We start from the raw sequence: 27,454 nt of genomic DNA, 5'->3' as shown, positions 1-27,454 counted from the left end.
CTTCCGCTTTACCACTTTCCTACGGTTCATGGGTTCTCACCTACATTCTGTGTTACACCACAAATTTAGGTCAGACAAGGTATATTTTCTCAGACAGAGCCCTAATTCACCATCTGTGAGCTGTCATTTGGCCTACTGTGAAAGGTGCAAGCTAGAATAAAAACTGTAGTCCTCGCTTGCTCTGTGACTACACAGAGCCCCTCTGCTTGACCTGTTCAGATGTGACTTGGCCTGTGGTGTAGGGCAGCAAAACTCATGTGAGTCTGAGATGGGCAATGAGCCACCAAGACTCCAGTTGGAGAACATTAACCACTATTCTTGTGTAGATCTAATGGTTAACACCATGAGGCTAGCAACCAAACAAGCCCTTCTTCCTCCCTTTTCTGGTGAGATACCTACCTGTGTTCATTAACTTCTGTTGACTGGACTATTAGTTTTTAAAGTGAGCTTTTTAGACCAGGCACTTTTATGGTAGTGCCTGGTTAGTGCTAATGAACTTCAGTATAGTTGTGAAGGACGTGGTGGTAAACTTTTCTGCCAAATGTTTTCTTCACTAGCGCACATACCTAAACCCGGAATTTAGTCCTACTTCCATTGGTAAGGTAAGAGCCAGCATACTGGATCAGACCAAAGGTCCCACTACCACAGTGTCTGGGGACTGATGGCAAGAGCCAGCAAGAATATGTAATGCGCTTTAGCAGTTTTCATCTTGGTAGCTTTCTGGAGTTGGTTTCGTTTAGGTTTTTTTTTTTTGGTTTTCGTTTAATAAAACCCATGCAGACTTCTGTTGTTCACAGCATCCTGTGTCTTGGCTTACTTAGACTTTGTGATGAGTCACTTATTGTTTGTAGGCTTTGTTGCAGATTTTGTATCTTAAGTCTGGTGCATAACTTCGATTTAATGTTCACTGTATCCTGTAGCAAAAAATAAGAATTACAAAGTAAATTCTTACTCAACCATTTCATGCCATCGATTATCTTACCTCTTCTAGTCCCTACTACTTCAGCCACCTTTTCCATGACCTGAAGATTAAGTGCAAATATTTATTTTCTTTTCAGAAATTGTTTAGTGGTCGTAATCATCCCTGCTGATCACTTCTAAACCAGTTTGAACAGTTGACTTGTTCTGAGCTGAGCAGGTGGTAATGATTCGCATTACTCAGGATACAGGCATATTCTGGAATATACTGTTGGGTAATGAAGTATTTACCCTGCTCCTTCCCTTCTAATTCCTACAAGTACCCAACTTGTGGCTTGCCTTTTTTGATTGCTTGGGGGTTGAACTCACATTGTTGAAGAGCTAACTTACAATGCCAAAATCACCTTTTGGTAACAATCCCCCTGGAATTTGTTACTGAATCAATTAATGGGGTATGTTCCAGTGTCCGTTACTGTGGTCTTTCATTTGCTGTCCTGTTACCCTGGTGGTCAGTCTCACAGCTGACCTGCAGTTCTCTGCAGTTGGCCTTTGTCCCTGTGGTTCTGAGCAGTATCCTCAGCCCTGTGTCTCACCCTTCATCTACCTCATCCTCCCTGTTTCAGGCAATGTTCAAATATCCTTATCTCCGGGAGGTCTGGCAAGGACTTTTTGACCTTTCTCAGTATGAAAATTAACTCATTGGTTTTAGTCTGTGTTTTTGGGGGCTTTCCCTCCAACTTCTTACCCAGATATTTACCTTTCCTTTTATTTCTTGATCATTCAGGTTTGAGTTTTTTCTTTTTTTTTTAAAGGGTTTTGATGATATGATTGAAAACTTTTGAAGTTTGAGTAGTGGCTTGGTTTCTTCTCTTGTCTACTTGCTAATTCCTTCTAGGTTTATTTGTAATTTATTTTTGGAAAAGTATGTTATTTATTTGTACTTTTGTATTTGTTCTTTTGATTGTAGTAAGAACTAAAGATGAATTTAAGTTAGTAATTTGAGTTTTGTTTGTTTTTGAGGAAAAGATATTAATCTACAAAAAAGCAGTTTGGCTAGAATAAAGATAACTGACAATTATACTGTCTGAGATCCATATCTGCCTGTGATCCACTGGATTCTCAAATTCTGAGAACTTGCTTTTAGATTTATGCATGTGTGTGTTACATTTCATATTGTTATCCACACTGAGTGGGAATTTATACACCATTTAGTTCACCAGAAAATTCATTTCTGTTTGGTACTGAAAACATTTGATTATCAGTATATACTCTATCAATTTCTTTCTGGCTTGACATTTGCCACAGAAATATACTGTCCTCCGATGGTGGTGATGATTTGGGAGTAAGAAAGTAGTTCAGTGACTTATGAGCATACTGCCATAAGTTTTTTGTGGCTTATTAAATGAGGTTTAATTTTAGTGGCTTGTTAAATGAGGTTTAATTTTAGTGAGACTCAGTTTTCCTCTTCTAATACTGTACTTAAGAATAAAACTAAATGGTTATTTTTAAGCTTTTTGTTTAATCATTAATCTAGGAAGGTGCTAATCACTGGGAAATAATTTTACTGCTCCTAGTATTTTATTGGGAAAACTGTTCTCTGTCATTCGCAATGTAAAATTAAATCATTTGTCTGTTCTTGTATGCTAAAATCTTAGCGACCCATAATGACCAGTTTGCTACTGCCTGAAAACCTTTCACACTTTTGCATTTTTTGTTCGTAAGATGATGGCAAACTCCTCTTAGAGGGGACAAGTATTTTCCTTGTCTCTACGTGCCTGGCTAGCTGACTGCATGCGCATAAGCACTTCTGTGCTTTGAAATCTCTCCTGGTTGTAGTGAAGTCCTCCAGCCCTGAAAGACTTCACTTTACACTTGCACCTGGTGTAAATTATAAAGCAGTACTGCCAGGTATTGAAAACCATACTTCGGTTTGGGGGGTGCTTGAGAAAGATCTGTGATTTCTTCAACCCTGCCCCCCCGTCTGTGCCCCCAAAGAGCCCAGGTTCTGAAGAGCCGCACGCTCGGGCTCCTCACAGGCCCTGCCTTCTGATGGTGCCAGTCACCCCGCCATTGATACTGATCTGCTCTCACTGCTACTGGTGCTGGTGCAGTCCCTGTCCCTCAGCCTAGGCAGGGGAGAGGCTGAAATGCCCACCTGAGATGGGAGGTCAGGGTGGCTGCTGTGGCACAAAGGGTTCCCACTCAGGGACTGGCACTGGCCCTGCCCGGACTTGAGCTGCCTACTGCTGTCTCCAAATGGGATGTTTCCGCTCTGCAATCCTCAGCAGGTGCCAGGACGAGTTTGGCTTAGGTTCAGCACTAGATCCAAGCCAGCCTTGTGCAGTCATGCATGAAATGTGCAAGCTAACAAGCTCTCTTGGAGCTCAGGGTGCTGGGTACGTCAAAACTCTTTCCAGCCTGAGATCCCAGCAAGAGGTTCAGAGACCTAGTGCGACTGCTCAGAGCCTCCCCAGGCCTGGAAAGCCTTACAAGCCCAAGGACAGGACAGAGAAACTGAATAGGCGTACTGTTCTTCACAGGGTATCTGAAAGGCTGGCTATACACAAATCTTCATACGGAGCTGCTTTATGTGGCTGTAATGATGTACCACATTGCATCTAATATTGGAAGCAGCAGCACAGACCTCAGAAGAGGCCAGTTTATCTCTGTTGTTGCTGTGGGAGTCAACGCTTGGTCCCACGCTGCCCTGCAGATGGAGGTGTCTAGCATCCAAGCTTCTTCAGGCATAGCTGTACTGTGCCATGCCGTCTATGGAGACACACAGTCAGATGTAATGCAGTTATGTGAGGCTGCCTGAGGCTGAACACTGCTTCAGTATTAAGAACAAAAGTCAGTACAGATAGCCTGTAATGAATGGGGGTTGGGGATAAGAAATAAGAGATAAAGAAACAGAAGAAAGTGTGTCAAAAATGTGTCTGCTTATGAGCAAGACAAGTTTTTCTAGTGAGGAAGGGGAGGGAGGATGGGAGTAGTGAGGTTTCCCAGTTGTGAACCCTGCACTGCTGCTACGTCATTCCTGTTGATAGTAGTTTGATAGAAATTACTGTGTGGTCTGTCCTCTGTCTTCTCCCAGCTCAGTGTCCTAGGCAGGAGTAAATGACACCTTCTGGACCTGCTGTATGCCCTAAGGAGGAGTATCTGATACCTTCTGCACTAATGCATGTTTGTGTGCTACAAAATGCAGTGACTCAGATACAGCAAGAGGAATTGAAAGTACTCCCAGAGAGAGTGGCTTCCTATGGGCTTAGACCAGCACCCTGGGTATGGGAACAGGATGGGTTATGCTCTGTCAGGGAGGAGTGGCTGTTAAACTAGGAATGTGGTGGTGGTAATATGCATAAGATAATTGCAGTCTCCGCCATCTTTGGATCCCAAATGACTACCTGCCATCCCATTGTCCAAGACCAGCTCAAACTAGAATGATAACATCACTAGGCATGTGAAGTAGGAAGAGTCCTCCCCTCCTAGGAAAGTAGTTACCTGAAATCTAGGACAGAAGCTTTTTCTCTGGACTGCTTTTTGCTATTTAGGCTTTTAAATTTCAGTCAAGTCAGCATGTGTGGTTAAATGTTTGCCTAGATGAAACAGGGAGAGAGAAAACCCAGCTTTTTGCTGTTCAAAGCAAAGGATAAGTTTGTCTAGATTTACCCATTCTACTTAGCTTTAAGAACAGCAGTTGCAATGTAATGTGGGTGTTGGGTTTTTTTGGGGGGTGGTGTGTGTGTTTGTTTGTTTTGTTCAAGCTACCAGGTCTAAGAAACTAAAAGCTGGAAGAAAGAAAGGTTTGCTTTAGGTGGAAAAAAAACGGTTGGAATTTGGTAGAAAATTTCAAAATACGCATTTGTAGTTGAAGATTAACAGTGGAATACTTTTACATTAGAGAAAAAGGTGTGGTGTTTCAGGGTGGGTTCTTTTGCCTTACAGAAATGTAAAACTTTCAGTTCATGTTTATTGAAGTATGGTAAGACATGGAAAGCAGAACTTGGGTATCAGGCTCAGCAGGGTTTCTTACGATTTTTCTTTCATGTTTCCCTCCAGCTTAATCTCTCCTGAATCAAGAGAAATACCTTGGTATGCTTCCACATAACATCAGTGTTTTGGGCCATGATTAGTGCGCTTGATAGGCATCCTAAGTTCTTCACTAAATAATCATGAGTGACTAAAAAATACCCTTTTTTTTTCTCTGCTATATTTCATATGCTGCTTGTCAGGGAAAGCTAAATAACTTTTGTCACTTTCAGCCTATTACAGTAAGCTTTCATTATTGTCCCGTATTGAATTCTAGGGTGCAATATTGTCATTGTTTCAGATTCTTCCTCTTGTCTGTGCAAGACAGCCTAAGATGCACGTGTCTGAACAACCTTTGTTAAAACAATCAATGACGTTCAAGATGATTTATAGAAAACAGTGGGTGATCCCTCTTTGTTGGAGCTTCTTTTGTAATCGTAAGGATGGCGCATCAGTGTGCTAGGGCAGTGGGTGGGCTGTAAAGAGCAAGGGAGCATATGGGGTGATTCATAGTGTACTGACAGGGGGTGATTTCAAGTGAGGCTCTTCCAAGTTTAATTTCAGAATGTAGAGAAACATTTTCTGCAAGTACAAACACTGTAGTGAGAATACGTGAAATATTTGTTATTGTACTTTTCATTTGAAGTATTAAACCAGCTGGAGACAGTTACTTGAGTTTGTTTCTGCTTTCCCTTCTCTTCGTATATGTGTTGCGTCATTTAACTTCCTGACCCTAATAATAAAGACCTTGGAAAAACTTTTGTGTATCAACAGACAGATGATGCAAAGCATAAGTACAGCCTTGGGAACATCTTTAATGTCTTCCTAGTGAAACCTGAACATAAAGGCTGATGTTTTTAACTGGCAGGATTTCAGTAGACTTGCATCACTGTTAGAACTTAAGTATTTTTTTTCTGGCTGTTCTCTGCCAAGCGATGTAATGTGAAATGCTGTAATTTTTTTGTTGTGTTCGGCCCCGTCCCACCCTCCCCCCGCAAGGCAGGGAAGAAAAGCAAGCACTCATGGCACCTGCGTGCTGGTTTCAGCATTTTTTTGTGTGAAGGAGAGTGATGACAATAACCTCCAGTTCAGATGATGATACCCAGTTAATCATTATTTGTGAAAGCGTCCTGTATTAAAAATTCTATGCTTTCCTGACATAGTTTTCTATTGATAGCTGTTAAATTTGACTTCATCTCTCTATGCCCTGCTAGCATGTCTTGCATTGGAAGGCCTCTTTTTCCTCATTAGCTGCCTGTATCTTATTGTATTCTTTGTACTCTTTGCGAGCAAAAGGATTGTAATTTAGTTTATTATCCTTTCTAGCAATAAGTGATATCTAGTCAATTGTCAGATGATGTTTGACAAACTTAAGTAAATTTCCCCAGATGGCCTCTCAGATGTCTTTGAAGCTGTGTTGCCTTCTAGCACTGGACCCATAAATTATTTTTGGAGCAGAGTGACAAGAACTATTCAGTCAAGGTGTAAGGAGACACATACCCAGTTTCTTTTTTACACAGAATACTTGTAGGGTTTTTACTGGAGAAAATATGTAACTTTTTCACATTTTCCTTAGGATGAATTTACATTAGGTGGTGACAATATTCTTCAGATGTCACTAGAAAATGACAATACAGAAAACTGAAAGATACAAGAAATTATGTAGTAGGGAATTATTTATTTATTTTTTTAACTCAAAGGCCTTCGTCCTGTTCAAACCACTAATACTTAACTAAGAAGCTTTTTCTCAAATAAGCATCATGTGAAATACAGTATTTAGTTACACTTCTAAAAACGTACATCCTAAACAAAGGCAGATTACTGTTGTCTCTTATCCCCATTCCGTATTGCTTTTTGGTTTGGTTGTTTGAATGTCAGTAAATAAATAGTTTTGCAGTTTCTAATTATTTAACATCATAAAGTAAATATCTTAATGTCAGCAGATAATTTGTAAAACTGGATAGGATAATGGGTAATTCAATGCAAGTATTCATCTAACTAGTTTTTAAGTAGGCCATGACAATCTCCAAAACCTTGACTGATTTCAGTATTTAAAAGTATTCCTCAGAGTATCTGTCTAATGATTGGATTTGAGACCTGTGTGGCTTTATTCTGTTAATTCCATTGATTCTGAGGGGTCTCTTCCTTATTATTTTTGAGCTGTCAGCAGTGTGACTTTCATCACCATAAACTAATGAAAAACAGTTCACTGATTTTTTTTTTTTATTATTATTAATGCACTAGAAGTTTTTATAATATCTCTTCATGTAGTTGAAAAGGACAACTATTGCCAGCTATTTCAGCAATAAATATGATCAAATACTTGAATATATTGTTTGTGCATTTACAAGTTTAGCATTTGTCTGATATTTGAGAGCTAGAAGGAATTACTTTAAAAACTCAACTCTGTACTCGGAAATGGTGTATATACAGGCCTTTACAAAGGGTTAACATTAAGAGTATTTTAATCCTATGTGCTTATTACAGTGATTAAATGATTAATTATAAGAATGCATTATGTGTAATATATTTGTACATGTGGCAGTTCACTTTGTATGAATTACTCAAAACTCTGTTACATAGTCTCAGTCCTGGTGTGTAATCTGCAGGTGACTGATGGAGGAAACTGTCCACACAAAATCCCTGGAAGACCTTCTTCCCTCAGTCACTTGGTTTGAATCCAACCCTTTACACAAGGAGATGGTGACAGTGTGGTCCATGAATGGGTACAGAAAGGTATCTCTGCAGAGAAGGCAAGCTGGCAGAAGGATTAGAATATAATAAAAAAAAAAAACCAACAAAAGAAAAACCCAAGAAAAAGGGAGGGTCTGTGCAGGACTGGACATGTGACTTTTAAAACTCTTATGGATCTAAATGAGAGAACTTGCACCAGCAGTCAGTGTGTCTGGTCCTCATACTCGGAGCTCTTCTAGTTTTATATCTTTGGCTTCTTAATGTGAAAAAAAAACAAACAACACATCTGTATGCTCTATAGGAAAGCTGAAACCAGTTTTAAAGCACCGGGGCACTTAGTGTTTTCTTTTATGGGGTTAATGTTCTAAAATGGGAAAATAGTTCTTGTTTGAATTGAGATGTTTCTCTATCTAGAGTGGGTTCTTAGCTCCCACACTGGGAATTTCCTATTGAGCCAGGGGAGTGGGGGTGGGAAATAGAGCAACATTTATTTAAAATACAAATCTCTGCCCACCGTGCTTAAACAATCAAATACTGCCGTTCCTTTTTAAAAGGCTTATTGCATAATTGAAAGAATTACATACTTTTGTTTCTAACTATTGATCTGTTTCATTTAATGTAAAATGAGCTCACACAGCATTTGCACAACAGCCTGACTTGCATCATTGTGCTGAACAGCGTGCATTGCAGTGTTCCTTATCCTTAAAAATATACAGTAGGTATATGGTGGAGGTTTGCTTTTATTAAGGTCAGCCACTTGGGAGTTCTCAATTTGGTGAATCATGTAGGATGGTGCAGTGATTAGTTGCCAAGTCACGATCCAGCGCTTTGAACTAATTTTACTTCCAGTGTGCTGCTTTTGAATTCAAAGCTCTTCTTACTGGCAGTGTTATGTTACAGACTGGGAAGGAGATCTCTTTTAGCTGTTCAGGTTTGTTCCTTGGGCTGGGCTTCTTGCAAGGGACTACTGCACCTTGTAGTGCAGGCTGCCTGGACCTGTGGGTGTGGTTCAGTGGCTTCTAGTTGGATCCCACCTGCTTCCCCAGTTGTTTAAGTAGATGACATGTATGCATACAGTTAAGTATAATCTGGTGCTTGATGCAGTCCTGAATCCAAAGTCGGCTTCTAAGAATGTGGGAACACAGAGTCAAAAGTCAGGTATTGCTCTGAGCACAGCAGACACTGCAGAGCCATCTGAGCAAGCTTTATGGTGCACCAGTTCTGGATGCAGCCTTTCCTGCAGTAGTTTTTAAAGGTAATTGAGAACAACTTGCATACGTTAATGCTTAGACACTTTGAAGAAAATTATACCTGAAGAAACTTGCACAGTGCTGAGCTAAAATTAGAGCTCTGTTCAAACCTGGAGATTAGTTTTTTGTTATGTGTTTGTTCCTATTTTGAGTTATTTTAATTCATACGGGCACAGTGATATAAAATTGAAATACATTTAACTTGTAACAACTGATCATGTCTCACCCTTTATTGTTAAGGGAGGGATTGTTAGTGCTATCTGTTTTTAAAGGTGTTTGACACTAGTTTTTGCTGCAAGCTAAATTTATTTGAAAAAATTCAGCCAAAGTAATTCAGTCACTTTTGGAGATAATAACAGGGTAGAAGTTCTACCTTTTTTCTTTTTTTTTTAGTCAGCTTTTGTTTAGAAACCTTTTCCTTTCTTTCAAAGATCTCTATTTTGCAATATCTGTAAACATTTATTTATTACTGTTAGAGTTAAAGAGCCTTCAATAAATTTCAGCTTGTCCATTTTCAGTAGCAATGCATAAGCTGTAACAAATATTGTACCTACACTGAATGTATCCCAGATCATACCTGCAGGTGTCTGAAAAACCTTTCTTTGTAATTATAGTAATAAGCCATTGGGGGCTGGCCAAGTCTGGGGGTTGGCGTAAGAACCAGTGGTTTAGGGGGAAAAGGAAGTTTTCCCTTTGGTTAATAGTGTTGATTGTCAGTAATTTAGAGGGATGAATGGCTGGTAATGTGGAGGAGCAAGGAGGGTCAGCAAGAGGGAGAATGGATATGCCCAGAGTCTGTGAGGCGCTGTGGAGCTGATGAAACGGGCTGGGAATTGCTGGGCAAGAAGGGGATCCTGCAGGCGGGGTGAGGTGGCTGACTCAGCGCTGGTAAGGGATACAGCCTTTTGTGGCCTGGCTGCTTCCACACCAAGTGGCATTTGGTGTTGCATCTTCTCCAACTCCTGCATGGTGATCTGTGCCTTAAATCAGTTGATGGTTTTGAAAGCTTCAGTTCAAAGTGTCTGTTATAATACCAGGATTCTGATGCAGCTCAGCAGGATGTTCTGGTTTTTATAGTATGGCCTTGGTTATTTATGTTCTGTGTCCTGGGGCACATAAGAGCGTATATGTGACAGGAGCTGCCTAGGATGGTGTTGGAGCATTGTTGAATGAAATAGAAGTAGTGCTGTCTTATGAATGCTGTCCATTGCCAACAGCCCCCAAGTGAGATGGTATTTTAGAAAACTAGCTGAAGGGACCAAACGGTATGGATGGTGGAGAAGCTTAGTGCTTATCCTCCTGCAGATACCTTTTTGTGAGCAGTACACATGTGTTCGATGTGACAGATTTGGCAAAGATACTAGGCCTGTGGAGTTGGGGGATGGGGGGAAGAGGATTGGCCTAAAGGACTGGAAGCTTGTGCACGTGGATTGGACATGTGCAAGCATTGAACAAGCACGTGGATTTGGAGGACGGAAAGGATGAGTGGGGTAGGTAAGAGTAAGAGATGGGAACAGAGGAGCTACCAGGAGAAACCTAAAGAACTGGAAAAGCTGAAGCTTGATCAGCAGAGAGCATGAGACAAGGCTAAGAGGAGATGGGACACAGATGTACAAAAAGTTCATCTAGGCTGAAATGTGCTTCTCAACAGTATCCGTTACAGAGCTTCAAAGGCTGCCCCAAAATTTTGGGGTCATCTTTCTACTGCTGTGTAATCCACTGCAAAAGCCTAAGTTGTCTCTTTCACTGGTGGTGTTTTGCAAAGAGAAGTTCATTTTTTGATGTTTGCTCTCTTTAGATCACTTGTGCAGAGGTAAGGTCATTATTTAGATCACTTGTAACAGACCTGAAGTTCCCAACTCTGCTTTTAAGCTATGTCATTATTTATAATGATGCCATCTGATAGAATTTCTGTCTCCAGAAATTTCTCTGAGAATCTAGTATGAAGGTTTTATTGAAAGAAATCAGAAAACCTCCAAAATAAAGCATGCAGCAGAAACATTAGAATAAATCTGCAAGTGTGATAGAGCTTTAGTCTCATAATACATGTGCATTATAATTGTCACGTGATAAGGCATGCTGAAGTTGATGTAGTAAATCATCTGCTTATATAAGGGGCAGGGATGAAATTGCTGCTGGAAAATTTGCTTTAATCATTGATATGGGTACAGAGATCAGATTAATGATAACAGTTTATCCTGCCATATGCTGTTCATGAAATGTATATGGAATTGTATGGTCAGGGACGTGCACATAGGAGGAACTGACAGACACTCCCTGAGTGTTAAATATCAAAATTTTCTGGAGAACATGCCCACCCCCTCACCCACACCTCCTGGCCATTCCCTAGGAATGAATTCTCTATTGCTTCCAGCACGGACGACTTGACTCCTCTATTTTCAGATACCTACTGATAGTCTTAAGGGTCTTTTTCTTACTCTTGCCTCCCAGAGTTAATGTTTTGCAGCACTGTTGAACCCCCAGCTTCCAGGCTTAGTGACAGCACCATCATTGTGGTGCTGGCGGATGCTCTGTCAGCTCTTTCCCTGCCAGTCAGTGGGGATTTGCAGCACACAAAACCCCAGTTCCTGCTGCCCTTCGGGAAAGCGCACAGCTTGACAGCTTTAATCACCTGCCAGCTCACAAAAACACGTTGGGTTTTCCAACCTTGTAGCCAAGATCAAAATCATCTCTAGTGGAAGTTTGGTTTTGTTAGTGTTCCTTGCCCCTCCTGTTGGGGCAAAAGCAATCCCTAGGAGTTGTAAGGGAAGAAGTATGGTGGTTATTTTCTTGGTTAAGTTTTGCTGCTTATTAGAGAAGCCAGGTGGTTTGTGTAGATTGCTCACCTTCTCAACAGGTGGTGAAAATTAATTTGATGCCCTGTAGCTTTGACAGGTGTTATCAATGTATGTACTTGGTGCAAAATGAAAATATCTTACTGTCGTTTTACACAGACAGTACTGCAGACTGTTGTTATTAGTCAGTTGGGCTCTTTTTTCAGCATTGCCGTACCCAGGTGCCTGAAGTAGCTGCATAAATCCAGATGCATTTGTTGCCTCTGCTACATTCTTTTTCTTTTTACGTATTCTGCAGTGATTTCAGTGAATGCAGCAGAGTTTGAGTGGGAGGCTGATTTGGACAGTCAGATATGTTTAGCAGAAAGCACTCCTAACACAGGTACATTACAGTGTTTGCCAAAACAGGGGTATGATGTATACATGGAGGTTCTGGCCACTGCTGATACTGCGTGGTTTGAACAGTGTATTGGGGACTGGGATCAGAAGAATTGGGCTGGGGAGAGGGTGCAGAGTCCTCGTAGTTGCCGAGTGGGAGGGAGACAAAAAGCAGAACCAGATAAGCCTAGCAGGACCACGCAGAATAGAGTGAAGGACTAGTATCTATTACCGGGATCTTGTCGTTGCCTAAGCTTTTTGTCTTTTGAAGCTTGTGTAATTGTTATATGGGAGTATACCATCTGATGCTGCTCTGTAGTCCTCAGTCATTTCAGCTCTCAATAGGATGTGTAAAATAAGAGCTGCCATTTGACTGTGCCGTGTTAAATGGTGATTTGAAGCTTGTACAATACTCTCTAAAATAGTCTTATATTTAAATCTATATTAAAAAGATTTTTTTTTATTTGCATTTTCCAAATAATTGAAGGCTCTTACACTTCACTGTATACGTGCACATTTGAATTTTATTAACTTCCATATTAACACAGGAGGGATGAGGGAACATATAGTTTCTTCAGCTGACAGATACTGTTGCTCTGCTGTTTGATGTCACCTAAATTAATTTAAGTTCATCATTGTTTATCTGGTTAAATTGAAAAGGTCAGACCTTTTTAAGGCAGGAAAAATAATAGGAGCTTTTTTAACAGAACTGCCCTTAGCATAAGGTTTCAGTGTTCTCATTCAGTTTGAACAGAATGATGTTCTTAATTATCAAAAGCTGTCATTATTTTCTCGAGATTTTTTTTTTCTAGAAAATGTGTTGATTTTGATTGACACTTTATTTTTTTTTTTTAAATATAGGTATGTTCATTGAGTTGGTAGTGTTGTAACTTGTGAAGGCACAATTCTTCAAGTGGCCCCAGGAACTGGAAACTGAAAGTTTTGCACTGCATGCTTTAAACTTGAATCTGTACCTCAAAAAAGTTCAGATGCTCTTTAATGGATTCTTTTTATTTTGATAAAATAGACATCTTTTAAGTGTTTAAAGTCAAAATAACATGAAACAATAATAATAGCACAGCTGTAACTTGCTGTGTGTTTTAAAAGCTATCTCAGTACTTCAAAGTGTGTTGGTAGCACTTAGTGTTAACCTCAATCGATGTATGCCTATATATCCTTCTAAAGAACCTGCAGTGGCTATTTTTTTCGTACACGTTTTTTCCCCCCTTCCTTTAACCTGTTTGAATGCCAGTTGGATTTGGCTTTTTCAATGGCATCTTAATCTCTTGCTGTTTGTAGTATTTTGAGAGTAAAAGTATGTTTTTAAAATTGTTTGCTACTTGTGGTCCTTGCCTGAATAGTATTACTTTTCTGATAAGGGAGAACCGTGCATGCATACCAGCACTGTCTGTGTTGATGGATTATCCTAGACAGACTACAACACTGTAGCAGTGGCACAAAAAGTAATCTGATTTGCACATGGAACACAGTTCCACAGCAACGTTGGCATGAAATACACTTTGGATTTTATTTACTGCATTAATATAGTATGTCTTTAAGTCCCCAGTCTTTGCTTTTACATAGTAATCCTTTAGTCATTTATTGCTTTTCTGTTCTTCATAATAAACTTTACTGTTCTTTAAAGAAAAATGAAATAGTAGCTAAAATAATATTTAAATTGGTTGGTTTTAAGTTTAAGTCTAGTTTCAAACAAACCCCCCTAACACTTCGCTAAATGGAAACTGATCTTTCTTTCTGTATTTATAGAAAAGAATTACTAAAAGCATATTTTACAAGTCAGGGGTGGCCTACTTGAATAATGTCTCATTTAAGATCAAAAAGAAATGTTTTAAATTTTTTGAGGCTAATTCATTATCTGTAACAGGCTATGTTTGCTAAGGTAGTTTCCAAATATGTTTTGCAGAACTCCAGTAAGACTTGGGATTGTCATAACTTGGCATTTCACTGATAACAAGGTAGCATCTTTCTATCAGGGTATGCTTTCAGGAAGGTATATATTGATATCCACAGACCATAACGTGTAACTAAAGTAAACATCTATGATTAAATTTCCAAGATTGACTTTTCCAGTATGTAAGGAAGTTACAGAAAGACATGAAGGTTGTTGGGAAGAAGGGCAAATGTAACTCATTGGAACTGGGGTTTTATTAGTTTGGAGAGGTGTTCAGTACAGACAGAAAAGTAAATTAGGAAACTATGTGATGAGTGGATGTTACAGCTTTAATGGGGTGTTCACCGATATCTCCTATACCATGATTTTCTTTATGTCAAAATAACGAGCGTTACTAGTATACTGCATAAAACAACATCAATTTTAGTCATGTCCTTAGAAGTCCCTCACTTTCTAAGATCACATTTGATTACTATATATGTTGTAAACTCACTGAACTTTGAGTCTTCAGGCTGCATTTGTTACATGCATGTGTTATCTGCGCTTCTGGAGGGGAACACAGCACATTTCTGTTACCTCAGCCACCTGCTGGAAACACATTGATTTCCTGGCCATAGCCATTTGGAATCCAGCACTGCAGGCTCTTGTTGCAAGTGAAAACCCATCCTAGGGATGGAGATCTCCACCAAGTTTTTAAAACATGTGGCTATTTTACAGTTCTATATGAGGCGTACAATTTGGTAAGCAAAAAATGTTTGACATGGATTATATTTAAATATAGAAATTATATGTAAATTATATTCTTCCTCCCTCTCGAGTTGAAAAGTAAAATAATTTCAGTCCCCCACAATAACACCTTTGGAGTTGTGTCATATGATTCTGATGAAAGGAGGAGACTGTTATTGCGGAGGGACTACCTGGCCTGAGGACTTAATCCAATGATCTGTTCCTGTTCGTGTCAGAGTTACAGCTGTGTCATTTTTCCAGCTGCTCCAGTTCTGTGTCTGCAGCACCTGTAGCTGAGGCTGATCAAAACCAGACTTGCTGTACGGAAGGCAGACAGTAAATAACTGAACTGGACGGTTGGCAACTCCAGCCTCCTAGGTGCAGAAATGGTTCCAAACACCTTTCTTCTCAAGCTGCTAGGAGAGGTGAGGTGCATCAGGTGTTCAGCAGGCTGTTTGATACCAGCAAAACAGGCTTCTGCAATGGTCAGGTTACTTATGGAGACGTCTAGGCTTTTTTTTTTTTTTTTTTTTAAAGCATTTAGTAAGTCATTGGACAAATGTGTAAAGTAAAGAAAAAACTGTACAGGGCACAAGTTTTCTGGGATTTATCACTGCTTAAAAAACCCATTTTTGTATGTATGTGTGAATATTTTTTTCTCTTGCTGTACAGAACACAAAATCAAGCAGTGCATGCAAATAAAAAACTGAGCCTGCTGTGAATTTGGCTATAATGAATCTAATGTTAACTATTTTAATAAAAATTCCATACTTAAATATTTTGATAATGACTTTATGTCTACATTAATCATACCCTCCTTTTTGGGGTTTTTGGGTACCCCATACATCCTACTACTTTTTTTTCCTCCATTGCTAGTATTTGCATACTGCATTTTCTTGCTGAAACTCTTTTGAGTGTGCAATTTTATTGTTCAGTTCACCGCTATTGCCATGTAGTTTTACTGTCTTTAAATAAAATACAAATCGTTCTATTTTCTGTTGTTGCAGAGGGAAAGAAGCCATTATGCTTTTGTGGCTACTGCTTAACACTTTCAGTGGCTATCCCAAAAATTAAATATTTACTTTATTCATGAAGCACAATTTCAGAGAAGTTAGCTGCTACACTAAGTCATTTGAGAACTTACAAAATATTAATGACATATAGTCTTTGTGCAGATGTGGATAGTACATTGAGAGACAGTACTTAGAAACTGGGAGTATAATTACAAAGAAAAACATCAAATATCCTCTTCCCATAAGTAATACCAAATTATTCGAATGTATTTAAAATCAAATGCATTTCTGACTAGACTGCAGGAACAAATGGTTTAAAGCTTTTGGGTTTTTTTTTTACATCTCCAGGTCAACAGTTGAAATTCCTTCCAGATCAGTAGTCATCAAAATTAATTTACCTATCAGACGATTGACAAAAATTTTTAAAATTTAGACCTTAAATTCTTAATCATACAGTATTAAAGGGCTCTGTCATAGTGAAATACTTGCAGTGTTTTAAAAACTTAAACTTGAAGGCAGTTTTGTGTGTGATTAGCATAGAGGTTAATTGTTTAGCCTCAAAAATAGAAACCAGGTTTGAAGTGAAAGGTCATGGAAGATGATGCCTAGAGATGTATTTCTCTACAATGTGCAACTTTTTCCTTTTAAATGGGCAAATACATCAGAACAGCAAAATGAGGGCTTTCTACATTCCATTAACTCTGCCGAGTCTGGGTGTGCACATATGCACACAGGTACCATGTGTAGCTGCTCAGTTTATAATGCCCCCCTTTCCCACTTTGTACTGTACCAATTACTAATGTAGTTGGTGCCTTGAGGGCCCTACTGTGAGGCCAGCAGCATGTAGCTATGAAGAGCTGTGCTTTATTTACCGCTGGGTGCTGTTTTTTTGAATGAAGCTCTTAAGTTTGAAATTTATTGGGAGAATTATTACAGGTTTGTGCCATTTTTGACAGACAGCCATGATGTTGCAATACTTCCTGGAGGAGAGACTGGAGGTAAAATACATCCTTTTTCAAAGTAGATTCAAGCCCACATATTTTACCTCTGAGGAAAACCTTTATTTGTCATGTTTTAGGATCTCTGGACAGCAAGGACAAAGGGGCAGAAACGAGAGCCTTTTTTTTACTGGAGTATGTTCCTCAGATGTGATCTGCAGGGGGAAGAGAGTATCTTCTCTGTCTCTCTTCCGAAGCTGTGCCACTGAGGACAAAATGCTGAAGTGGGTGAACCACAGCAGTCCTGCTCTGTGTAAAGGAGAAAGTGCTGTCATACAGCACTTTGGCTGTCATCTTAAAGATAATCACAGCTGTACCAGTGCTTTGGGGAGCCTGGTCCTTTTACATGCTAGGCATGCTCTATGTGTACTTACTGAAAACAACCCTTTAGGAGTTTCAGGTGACTAGATTTAGTTTCCCATTTTCCCTGAGGCTTGATTCCATTCAATCTTTTTTTTTTTTTTTAATGTAGTTGATGTAAATTCATTTAGGCTACGGACTAGATGTGTTTAGGAGACTTTTTGTTTCAGTAACTTCTTCACTTATCAACAGGCAGCGCAGCATCAGCAAATCTGTTTTCTTCCTGAAGCTGGTTTTCTAGCTGCTGATAAATCTCATCCTCAGGTTAGGAAGTGTACATCTGTCTACGCTTTAAATTGAGTCTCTCTAACCCATGTATTTAAACTGCTTTAGGCATCCAGCAGTCAAGGACACTCATTGTGCATAAAGACGAAGGGCAAAGCATTTGTTCCTTTATGGAAAAGGATGGAGAACAGTACTAGAGAAAACCTTAGTATACTTAAAGTTAATGCTGTGAATCTTATTATGGAACATCCTCGTCAAAAAGTAACATGAAAGCAGAAAGTACATGTACTTGAATCTATGGCAATACTAAGCTGTATGTGCTATAACTACTAAAATAATAAAGTGAATGAACCTTGAGTTATTTGAAGAGGACTCTTCTCAGTCTGCTGTGCTGGAGTTACTTCTGGGAAACCTCACTCTCCTTGACAACTCCTCTGTGTGATAAACAGCTTATATGCCTTAGGTGTGGGAACAGTCTCTCTCTGTAAGAGGTTCAGAAAAACTGAACCAGTATGAGTCTGTATCCCCAAAGTGTTCGAGAAGAGATTTTCTGTAGCTGGTGGCCAGCCAGCTTTGGCTGGTACAGTGAATATCAAGCAAATGTAGAAAGGAGACAGAGAAGTCTTAAGAATCATAGTCAGGATGTACATGCTACAGTAATTTTGAAATAAAGATAATAGGTTATTCAGGTCTAGTTTAAAATTATTTAAATATACTTTGCCTACCGTAAACTGTTGGTGACTAGTAAGAAATAACTGGCTATATTCTGGTATAGAGCATCCTTATGTATGTTTTTAGGAAAAAACCAAAAAGAACAAATTATTACTGAGGAGGTGACAGCAATGAGTTTAATTCAAGTAAGTCCATGAAATTTCAGTGGTAACAGCTAAACATCAGTGGAAGTGGTTATGATGATGTTTTAAAGTAAATAGATTTCAAAATCCTCAGAGGATCATGATCTTCACGATTTTCACCTCATAATAGTGCTTAACATATTAGATACTCTTCAAAATTCACCTCTGAGCCCAACTATTTGGAATGATTTTTTGGGAGGAGGATACACAGTTGACAGTGAACAGTCATCTTATATATCCTGATACGTCTGTGAAAGCTGTGTTTTTGAATGTCACCCGCACTTTAAAGTCTTTTCAGACTCCTTTAGCCTGGAGGCATTTTTCGTAAAGAAACTGCAAACTATATAGATTTTACTTCTGCACTCGAAATTATGATTACAGAAGACTTTGCTGGTGAAGTAAAGGAAATTGAAGCTGGAAAATGGAAAAGAAAAAATTCAGTTTGCATATGCAAAAAATGTGAAAAATAATGATAGATTGCTTTACCAAAGCATGTGCAAGGAATAAAGCTAAATCAAGGCTATGCATTCCCTGAAGTCCTGTGTAGGAAACTGAATTATTTTCCTTCTTGCTTTTCAAATAAACAAACAGTAATAGTAGTAATAATAAATAAACATCTTCCAGCCTGCCTAGTCTTGGTCCTTGTGTGATCATCAAAATCAAATACTGGCCTAGCCAGGCAGACATGGCAGAAGCCCTCGTGAAGGTAATGATATACCCAAGCATACTTTTCAATACGTAAGTCTTTACTCTAAAAAGAATAATGTTTACATGTCTTCAGTTATAATTTTTAGGCATATGGGAGCCTTAAAAACGTTTGGTGTCTGAGCCAACAGGTGAAACAGTACTATGACTGTGAGCCTGCTGTCTTCTTCACTGTGGTGGCCTAACTGCGTAAGCATGTTTTTATCTTGGGTCTTCTGTGCCTGGGCTCTGGCTAATTGTGAGCCATGCTGTCTTTCTAGAGGTACAGATCCCATACCTGTTTGCACAGTCTGACCTACCATAGTCTGAGGCCAGCATCTGGGGTTAAGATCTATAAGAATGTTAGCTGCTGAGCTGCCTGAAGATCTCAGCTGAATGTAACACTAACTAAATTTTGATGCAAGTATAGTTTTTGACCTTAGAAAGCATAGATAATATGTGGCTTTTCCTGACTTTTTACCGTATGTCTGGAAAGAGTTGAGGACGTTTTGAAAAGCCAAAAATGTGTGGAAAAAAAAGAGATAGATGAATAGTCAGTATTATCAGGCAATTGCTATATATTTTTCAGAATCTGATTTTCATCTTTTCTAATGAGCAGATCTCAAAGTAAGCATTTGTGCCCTGTATGTGCATATCACAGTTATTTTCAGCTTGAACAGTTCAATAGCTTAAAAAGTAGTTTTGTTAATGTGTAAATTGTGCAGTAAGACATTCCTAATTGTTATATTAGTTTAAAGGCATCCAGAGCCTAAAACAGTAAGAAGATGTAAAACAAGATGCCACAGGTAATATTATGATTACAAAAAATAAAAAAAAAAAAACAAAACCATATCTCGTTGAACATTTTTGGGGCAGATATGATCATTCTTATTGAAGAAAAAAATAGCTGCTATGACTAAAAACCTCCTAATAAAAAAGTGTTGGGAGGTAAGAGAACTAGTTCAAAGGCTTCTTTTTAAGTCTCCATTACAGAGAGTCTGTATTATTATGGTAGCTGTTGTCTGACAGTCAACTGACAGATGTTGCTATGGGTTTTGAGCTGTCCATTAAATATAGCACCTCCATTTTTTTAATGTTTTGAGTAGCCCACTGAGTAGCTACTGGCTGAAAAGTGGGAGTCACAGTGGGAAGCTGAAGGGGAATGGGCTTCTGGAGCATTTAGTGTTTAATGGATCTATGGCTGTAGTGAAGCAGTGTGCAGAAATAATTCTGATTAGGCTTGGTCAATCAGATGACAAAATGAGCCTTGCCCCTCCATTATTCAGCTCTAAAATTCAGAGAACAATTTCTGTTTAAACACAGTTGAACACAAAAAATCTGTTCAATTGGTTATATTTTAGCTGATTTCTTGATGTAATATGCTGTCAAATGTGGAGGGGAGCGAATGGTTAAGCTCCTGTATTGCAAGGTTGCCATTTTCATCTACAACTTCATTTTGGAAGGAATGATCAAAACTACAAAAATAGTGGTTTGGAGAAATAAGTTTTTACAAGAATTAAATGTTACTAAATACAAATAATAGATTAATATTGTGCCACATTTGTGGCATGATAAGTAGCATATTATTTACATTTTCATCTCAACTGTAGTCATTAGAATATACAGTTGTAAATGTGTATTAAAGAGCAATAACTTTAAATGGCAGAGGTTTTGCCTAATCAACACTGCATTATTTGTTGATAAATCTTCACATAAAAAATAAATCGCCTTTAATTGTAACTTGTAATCTTCTAAGATTTTTAGCCTTCCCAGCTAAGTCCTTTGCAGCTCTAGAAGCATGGCACATACATGAAGTGGGAGCTCAGTTAAGTTCCTGTGGTTCTGTTTCAGAAAGTTTAAGAGGTCAGGTGGATGCTGTCACTATTCAACCTCACTGACAGTCTGCTTCAAAGTAGATTCTTAAATAGAAATTGTCCTTTTGTGAAGAGCAGCATTGTTCTAATAAGCCTTGAGAACAGAATCGGTTTCAAAGGAGCAGATGAAGTTTATTGTTCTGAACTAATGCTGGTGCTAATAAATGCTGACAGAATTCTTACTGCTACCTACAAAAAGATGCAAATCCCCTAAAGTTAGAAATGTTTTAACTGGACTTAAAAAAACTATAATAATCTGGATTTATGGCAGAACAGACATAAAAAGTTTTAAATAGTGATTCTTTCTTTAGGAGCTGAAAAAAAGTCACTGTTCTGTACCTGTGTTGCTTCAAGGTAGTTCCCTGGAAAGCAGAGGTGGTCCACAGGTTTATGTGGTGTGTGAAATCGGTGGCTTTAGTACAGCAGGCAAGCACATTCAGTTCTTCGGAAATGTTTTCATTTATTTCTTGGTGCACTTAAATATTTATTTTCTTGTACGGGAGTTTCACCACTCAGCATAAAATAGTAGATTTTGCAATAATCTGCCTCGCAGACACTGTCAATGGAGACCAGAGGATTGCCCTGCTGGCAAGTCATCAGTGAACATAAAGGAAAAACGAAACTAGAGCCCTAAGTTAAGAGGCAAGTCACAGGTAGTTGTGTAGGGGGAAATTGTGGGTAAGGTAAGATCTGGACAAAAATATTTGTTGATTTGAGTGACTGCATTGTTTATGCACTGTGTATAATGAAAAGAAACTATATACTTTTTTCTTTTTGTTGGTAGAAGGCAATTACTCTTAAACAAACAAATCAAAAACCACCCTAATAGAGTGAGCATCGTTTTACTAAAAGGTTCGGGCAGCTAAGCAGATTTAGCTCTGCTTTTAAATAAATACAGGGAAATGTTTAACCCCTATTGTATGGCCACAAAGCCTGTGCTGATCACATAGAAGCTTGGGAGGGCCGAGGACAAAGCAACGGGCTGCTGGAAACGGTTCCTCTTCTGTGTGCTTCTGCACACAGTCCTGCAACAGCAGGGCTTAGCAGCAGAGTTTGTCAAGATTACAACATGAAGGGGACCATGGTACAAACTCTTACCTCTCACTAAAAAAGAAAGGGGAAAAACGACCAAAAAGGGAAGACGACTAAGAGGACTCTATAGCTCTATGCATAAGGTAATGGTTGATTTCACTTTTCTATTCTGATTCTTCTCAATCACTTCCATATTTGAGATTTGTGTGCCTTAGTATTAGTTGGTTTGATTTATTGGAATGAAGTAACATGAGGAAATGCAGTCTGTATCTCTAAGGAAGAGAATAAACCTATTCAGTGTAACTTACTGAAATACTTTACTTTCGTTAACAGTGTAGGAATTGAAATTGATGCAGTTATAATTTGTACCCATGGAGGGAAGGCCGTGATTTAGCATCATGTTGACGATCAGATTAAATTTATGTTCTGTTTTGATTATTATAATATGTGTGAAATCAAGGCATTGTTCTTATGGACGTTGATATAATCTAGGCTGGAGTACTTGCCTTAGGAAATATCTTCATGAGGATGCGTGTATGACAAATGAAAAACTGAACAGGGTTTTTTGGTGTTTTTTTTTTTTCCCCTACTATTTTCAGCATATTTTTTCTACTATTTTTTACTGTTATTTTGTCAGAATCATCTGGCACTCCAGAAATAAGACAGATACGACAGGAAGATGGATCACTGCCCTCATCAACCAACAGGGATGTTTCTGCTTTTCAGAGGGCTGCTCATTACTCCTTAGTTCTGAAAGAAAAGATGACATGAGGGTGAATAACGGAGCTCTGCCCTATAGGATTGCATAAAACTGTGCTTAAATACGCTAAATAAATTTTATGTCACAAAGCAAATATGTTTCCAGGTCCCCTGAAAATATTTTCTAATAAATAACTTTCTGCAGTATTGTAAAGTAAAAGGAAACTGAATTTTATATATGTGTGTGTGTATAGATATATTATTAATTTTAGAGGAAAGCCGAAAGCTGCATATTGTGTCATTCTATTGCTTTTTAAGGTTACATTAAAACATTAAAGTGTGTTAACCTTTTAATTAATGTTTTAAATACAGATTAGATTTGGACAATCAGATTATAAAATAAAATCAAAATTTTTTACTTTTACATTTGAACTTTTTGCATAGTTATATATTACTGTCTGTGTGTGTTTCATTCTAAATTTTGCTTTGCCAAAGTCTAGCAATGGTATTAGTAGAAAAACTTGTAAAGCAACAATGCTATGTAAATTTCAGTTCTTTCACACATTTTTAAATTAGTAAGTACACAGCATAATGTCAGGTGCGGATAAGTAGTAAAAAGTGTGTTTTACATTTCCACAAGTGCTAGTGGCCAAGCAAATAAATTTTAAAATCTTACATCTAATCTGTAGACTTTTTAAAATAATCTTTTTTGCCCTTCTCCTTGATGATTTTTTTTTTTATTATTATTATTTTTGTTCAAGCTGCCTCACTCACTTGTGACTTTCCTGTAAGGGTAGAAATGCTCCTCTGACTTTAAAAACCAGACATCTGTTTTTATTATCTTTTTATTATTAATTTACATGTTTGGACATGAAGTCTTCCTGGCTAAAATGAAATATATAAGATTTTACCTGTTGACTTCTGTAAGATCATGCCACCAAGCCATTCAAAGTATCCTCTGCGTGCAGTTAGCATTGTGAGTAACAGTGCAAACTTTTATGTCAGCTGTTAGCAAAAGAAGTATCTAAGATTGCTTCTCTGCTTCTTCATTCCCTCTGAGTTGATTTTTGAGTGTTCAGGTGCTCTGCTGTACATATTTTACAGAACTCCTCATGGGTATGATTCCCTTGGAGTTTCAAACTTTTGTTAAGCTCCCTTCTAAGAGACTGTCTGAGAAAATAAATAATGCCACAGCAAAAGAATCTGATCATGGACTGCAAATAGATTAAAGCTGCATATGTCAAGAAGAAGTATAGCAAATATTTATTTTTGGAGCAGCATGTGTGTAGTCCAGGCATCCAAAGAGACTGATACTCTGACAATTTCTTACCCAGCAATTAAAAACTGTTTGACTGTAGTACAGTTTCTTTTCTCCCAATAAAACACTGAAAATTGTAGTTCGTTATAGTGTGTCCCAAACCATATATACTATTACATGACCATATTTACTTCAAAAGAGTAAGTGGAACAGTGTGATGAGGCTTTTCCTCTTTTACTGAGTGTTAGAGCTCTGGGAAAGATTACCTGCGTTGTCAATAGAGCTGTGGTTTTCTGCTGCGTGTGAGGTCTTACACGAGCCATCCCTGCGTTAAGATCATGACTAACTTTTAAACGTAGCCCTTGAGGCTACAGCTGCTCTTTACTGGTAATAACAGCAAGAGAGGAACAAATTCCTGTCGTCAAGGTAGGCTAGTTGGCAAGGGCTGGCCTGCTTCTACATGTTAATGTTTTACAAAATTAAGTCTCTTACAAAACAGACAGGCCACAATCTGAGGTTCATCCGAGTACTGTGGTGTTCCTGCAGCCTTAGTAGGAAGCTAGTGGGTTTAGTTCAGAGCATCTGAAATAGAGCTGTATTGCAGCCCATCAGAGTTACAGTTTTGCAGCCTAGTAGTCTAGGTCCGTGTGCTCTGGCATGTCACATGGAGGCAGGTAGAGTGTGCAACTGAGGATGCAGTGCCTTGCATGAGAGGACTGTGGGACTGTCTAGAGTGGAGTGTCAAAATTGACAGTCTTACCCATACTGCCCTTTGGAAGGGTCCCGTGGGCTGGAGTGTTCCCTAAAGCATGCTCTGGTTTTGTCTTGGAGACAGTGAGTTGGTGGAGTGAACCAGCCAGGAAGCAACATGAATGGCAGGGTGAATGTAGCCATTACCTTTCCTTTATATAATAGAATACGTGTGATCGTTGTCATACTCCAGTGGTTTGATCAATTAGGAGTTGCATGCATGTAGCAGCTCTGAATGCAAGTTAACGTGTTGACTTTGGCTCATCAAGGTCCTGCTGGTTTGCAGGCAGCAGTTCCAGCTGAATGTAGAGGCAGGGGGTTGGAAGGGATTTGAGTGCCTGAATAAAGATGAAGGCAATGAAGCGAATTACCTAAGTGAATTTTGCCCCAGTGAAATAAATTATATAAGCTAAGCTCCCAGAGTTACAACAATAATGTGTTATTTCCAGTGCTTTATTACGTAAGATCAACAAGTTGATTTGAAAGAGTATGGTAAAGAACAATTTATGAGAAGTGCTGTTTGTTACTGGAAGGAACAGCCACAGGAGTCAGCAGTTAGGGTCTGGCCAATTGGCAGACCAATTTAAAAAAAAGCTTTTAAAAGTATACTGAAAAAAACTGTACAATTGTGTTACCAGTTTGATGGGAAATTAAACTGATCTTACTGTATCACTGTTGTAAACTGAGATTTTTGCAGTCTCTCCTGTTGTACTTTACAAAATAGTGTCAATTTGCAGCTAAGAGTAAACAATAATCTTTTAATTACTTTCCTACATATAAAATATGTTTATTTTATGTACAGTGTATAAAATAACATGTGCTGCAGTGATGCTAATCTGTTGCTATTAGCTTCACTTCATCACCACGTCAGTGAAATAAGGACTGCATATAGTAACAAGCATAGTTGAGTTTGCAGATGAGCAACATACGTACTGTAAAGTTGGAATACTCTGAGGGGAATCCTCAGAAGTTTTTTGAAGCTCACTTTCAAAATTTGTCATCCTGCTCAAACCTTGCTTACTTGAAAGTTCAACTCCACATATGCATTACCATGGAAAACCAAGCAACCTTCTTCTCAACAAAACCTCAAATGTGTTTAAAATAAAGTAACAAAGAGTAAGAGGAGAGAATCTGGGTGCAGAATTCTTGTGAATAAATGCAGAAGGTAGAAGCTGAATTCAAAACCTCTCCTGCTGCTGCTTGTTTCTTTGACTTGTGCTTTTAAGGGGGTGGGGTGGAGGGAGTGAGTTCTGTCCCTCAACTAGAATTTAGGATATTCTACTGGAAAGTGGGAGATCAGACATTGCAAATTGACTATAAGTATGTACCTCTCTCTGAGCAAGTGCTGTGACCAAAAGCTCTTCCTGCAGTAGAGGCTTGCTGTCAGCTGCTACAACCTCTTCCAGCAGATGTCTTTTTAGAAGCTTGGGCATCCATATCCCAAAGAACCCTGAAGTGCTTAGTCCTGAGGAGACAGACCAATACACCCTAAGTTAGGTTGCTGCACATTAGAAAAATGTGGTTAGGTTTTCCTGTTGGCTTGCTTAAGCTTTGTGAAGCACTGACTGTTTTTCACTGATGGTACAGCAAACCTGGATAACTATATGGGTGGTCTGGTTTGATCTGATGTGACTGGCTATATTATTTTGGAGCTAAATGTAAAACATGATTTTGAAACCTAGGGGGGCTTCTTTTGTTCCTAATGCTTCTTATTTTTTCTTCAGCCAAACATAGATAAATTAACTTCTATTAAAATATCATTCCACTTAACTGAATTTATCATTGCAACTGCATCAAGACATATCTGATGTTTTTGTTGTAGTTTAACAGTGAACGTAATTATTGGCCTCTATAAATATTTCAGGTTGTATATTATTTTTTCAGGCGAGGCAGTAAGATAAAAGACCTGTCATACAGGGGATAAGAAAGAAGGAAAAGTAAAGAGATAGACCATCTTGCTCAGAAGTTATTTGTGCAAAGGTAAGATAATTTTTCCTTTTAAATTTTAAATTCCCTTGCTAACTGGGGAGAAAAAAAGCTACAGGTATCAAGTTTCTATCTGTTAAGTTTCTATCTTTCCATTCAGTTTCTGTTAAGTGCGATCAGGGTAGTCATATAACATGTTGTGCATTTACCTCCATTTCTGTTTGTTGGAATTAACAGTTTGTGATTAATACAATTTTTTAAATTGTCAGCTCAGCTTTTAACTGAAGGGCTCATATCAAGTATTAACTAGAAAAGCAGCTAAAAGTATTTCATAGCTTCATGTAATTGAAGGCAGGCTTAATCATCTCTGCTGTTGGTTGCTGGAGAGACCAGGTGTTGCGACAAGTCAACTAGTAAAAAAGTGAGTCTGGAAAAATGGACTTAGAGGAAACTTGAGGTATTTTTGTACCAAACCCCAGAAGTTTTTTCTTCTAGGCCTGTTTTGGAAGTTTTGAAGTAAGCTTTGATTTTTCTTTTTTCAATTCCCTTCCAACCCCTATCCCTGCTCTTGTGTTTGAATAGCATAAACCTTTCAGTGTAAGAACAGAGATAGCCTTACTTGAAGTCAGTAGTAGCTGCTGAATAGTCATCTGTGTTTTATTATCTGATTTTTGTGAATGAAAAATCTGATTTGAGGATCCTGAATACAGTATTGTATAGAGTCTACTAGAACAGACCATTTCTATCTATAATGCATAGGCATGGATGGCTGCACAGTGTTTTATCCCTGGTTTATGTGTTTGAGCAGACAGAGCCTCTGAAAGCATCAATAATATGTTTAAAACAGAGAAGGGGGAGAAGGGCACCGAAACACTTTGAGTTCTGAGTTATATGCCCCTGGTGTTACTTTAAGTAACGTTTAATGCATCCTCTCCCTGCAACGAAGAGTTTTTTGGTGGTGTTTTTGTTGTTGTTTTTTTATATATCTTTCAGGGGTCCCTTCTGAAATGGTTCTTGTGTTAGTCACTCAAGAGTTAAATGTAGCTTTGGATAAAGAGGACTGTTACTGTAAGGTTTTT

General features: G+C 38.5%; 1 protein-coding gene across 20 annotated transcripts in view; it reads left to right on the top strand.

Annotated features, from left to right (window-relative positions):
* NRCAM (neuronal cell adhesion molecule) overlaps positions 1-27,454 on the top strand; it is a 166,010-nt gene that overhangs the window by 26,600 nt on the left and 111,956 nt on the right. For 18 of the 20 annotated variants that reach the window (XM_055808951.1, XM_055808946.1, XM_055808949.1 and 15 more), the window contains exon 2: positions 26,334-26,429. The exons of 1 other annotated variant lie outside the window; for it this stretch is intronic. The gene's annotated coding sequence lies outside the window, so the exon portion shown is untranslated. Of the gene's footprint in view, positions 1-21,664; positions 21,886-26,333; positions 26,430-27,454 lie in introns of those variants that run through there. One more of the 20 variants, XM_027793420.2, reaches the window with a different exon arrangement.

This window comes from Falco peregrinus, chromosome 6, assembly GCF_023634155.1.
Source record: "Falco peregrinus isolate bFalPer1 chromosome 6, bFalPer1.pri, whole genome shotgun sequence".
Taxonomy (NCBI): Eukaryota; Metazoa; Chordata; class Aves; order Falconiformes; family Falconidae; genus Falco; species Falco peregrinus.
The sequence above is the reverse complement of the archived record's forward strand: the minus strand, read 5'-3'. Positions and strand labels throughout refer to the sequence as shown.